Here is a 2,500-nt window from a genome sequence, read left to right on the forward strand (position 1 = left end):
ACCGCTCCGAGTGAACTGAGAGGTCTGACGAGGTCAGATAAAATCATCATCTACGCCCTCGCTGAGTCGATGGTTCTTAACTCGACATAGAGCCACGTGGCCCTCAGCCGCGTGGTCTATTGTCTAATGGCTTACACGAATTGTGCTTCTGTACCCGCCATATTGCTCGGCCACCTACTCACGCCTTGCCCTCAATGTGCCTTAGATTGGCCTCAAGGGGTGACCCAACATTGGCTGGTCATCTCGTAGTTGCTCGTCCTTGTCGTCCTCTTTTTCCTGGTCCTTGGTATAATCTGTCTGTCCTCGACGTCCACACGTCCTCAAAGGTCTCTCCTTGACTTCGGATTCGTCTAGACTTTCTCGTAGTCCTCGTCCAGGCCTAACTCGGCGGCGTCCTCGTCCGCACATCCTCACAGATCTCGTCCAGGTCCTCCTCCGTTGCATGCTCGTCCACACGTCCTCGTAATCTTCGTCTAAAGGCGTCTGGGCAGGAGGCGTCCTCTTCGGCTTCTCAAGGAGACTGATACCTGTGCTGACGAGCTCCTGAATCTGTGGGCGTCCAAGCAGGCAGCGCCCTTCCACTGCTTCCCGGGGCGACTGGTACCTGCGCTGGCGAGTTCCTGGTCCTTCGCTGGATCTATGGGCAGGCGGTGTCGTCTTCCACTACATCATCGGACGGTTTAATACCTGCTCTGACGAACATCATGGTCCACAGGCTTCTGGCGATTTTCCGGTGACATCCTTCCCACAGCATCCTAAGGTGATCGTTTCTGCAGCAGTGTCATCCTTCGGTGCTGTGTTGGATATCGGTAAATCAGATTATACACATAAGGGCCAGGATAGTAAAAGAAAAAGAAAGGTAACAGAGAGGAGGGGGTGTTAGGTGCCACTAACAGGTTATTTATATAAATATACAGCTTTAATGTTCGTTTTATTTTACTTTATTTTCGTCCTATTTTTCGTTTTTTATTTGTTTTCACAAGGATTAAGAAAAGAAATGGGAGACGTCAGTAGCGATCTGCATGGACCTGGTTTGAACTACCAACCATTTCTGATAGATACGGGAGTAAATAAGGGAAACAACAACGGCAATCAGCAATGATTCACTTAGACCTACTGTGGTCACACAGAGAATAAATAAATGTCATCATGCACTAGTCACTCGTCACAACTGACAATATCGCGGGCAAAAGAGATGCATCATAGATCTTTATGCATGCGAATACGACAGCAACAAACCCTATTAATGAAAAGGTTTCAATGTCTTGTTCTGCATGGATGAGTGAGTGAGTGAGTGAGTAAGTGTGTGTGTGTGTGTGTGTGTGTATGTGTGTGTGTGTGTGTGTGTGTGTGTGTGTGTGTGTGTGTGTGTGTGTGTGTGTGTGTGTGTGTGTGTGTGTGTGTGTGTGTGTGTGTGTGTGTGAGTGACGGTGAGTGTGAATGAGAATGAAAATGAGAGTGAGCTCAACCAGAAAATAAATCACAAACACAAAGAATGCGTTCAATATAACATAACTGTGACAAATTAGCAATGCTATTAATACAAAATTATATCAACTACCACACTGAATTCAACATATAATGATATGTAACAAAATGTATACTCTAATGAACGGTGAAGTGAAAAAAAAAAATATATGCAAGCTTTCTAGCAAGCATAACTTCTTGGAATCGGAAATTCTGAACTGCCAAGGTAGCCATGTCTAGCTATGCATGTCAGATGGGAAAATCTATAAATAACCTGATCTTTTCTGCGAATCTATGATGGGCACTCATGACATTCCCTATGGATATCTAACTATCATGAATCACTTGGGATTTACCCAAAACATTCAAGCAACTTCTAGAGGGTGAGAAGGGCGTGATTAATAAGCGAATAACGATTCTAGCTTAAACCTTAGTCCTTCATTAATTAACGGATGTAACTGTGGGTCACACTGACTTGAAAGTTACCATTTGAACGAATAACTTCGGTTTCATTGTACCTACTATTGTAACGTAGATCTATTAGGCGATATGCGCAACCTCAGGTTTTATTGGCCATCCCTGTGCACTGTGATATGGGAAGATCCTAATGCTTTACTAAATAATAAATTTATATAAAATCGCGTCACAAGCTCCGTTCTAGTGCCGATAGAACGTGTCACCAATGAACAATGTAACGATGCTATGGTTATCCACTATGGTGTCAACAACAACAACCAAATTATGGGAAAAACGAGCAGTCATCTCTTGGCCTTTTCCACGTCCCAGCCAACCAGAATGGAAAGAGAAAGTGCGGTCAGGTTGGGGCGAGGGGAGGAACGAGATAAAATGAAATGATGTCCAAATGAAATGAAAAGTGTCCTCACATGGTTTTGAAGACATGGCGAGTGAATTTCAGAGACTGTGTGTCCGTGTTGCGAGCCAAAAGGACGCAGTGACCACCCTGCCACCAGACTGTGAAAGGCTTCAGAGTACCTCTGAACAATGGTTGTGACTGGTTCGCAGTGATAGTGGT

The 2,500-nt window shown here is 44.8% G+C and overlaps 1 protein-coding gene across 1 annotated transcript in view; it reads left to right on the top strand.

The window, feature by feature from the left end:
- LOC119583337 (hemicentin-1-like) overlaps positions 1-2,500 on the top strand; it is a 161,009-nt gene that overhangs the window by 895 nt on the left and 157,614 nt on the right. The window lies entirely within an intron of this gene.

This window comes from Penaeus monodon, chromosome 17 (assembly GCF_015228065.2).
Source record: "Penaeus monodon isolate SGIC_2016 chromosome 17, NSTDA_Pmon_1, whole genome shotgun sequence".
In the NCBI taxonomy this organism is placed as follows: domain Eukaryota; kingdom Metazoa; phylum Arthropoda; class Malacostraca; order Decapoda; family Penaeidae; genus Penaeus; species Penaeus monodon.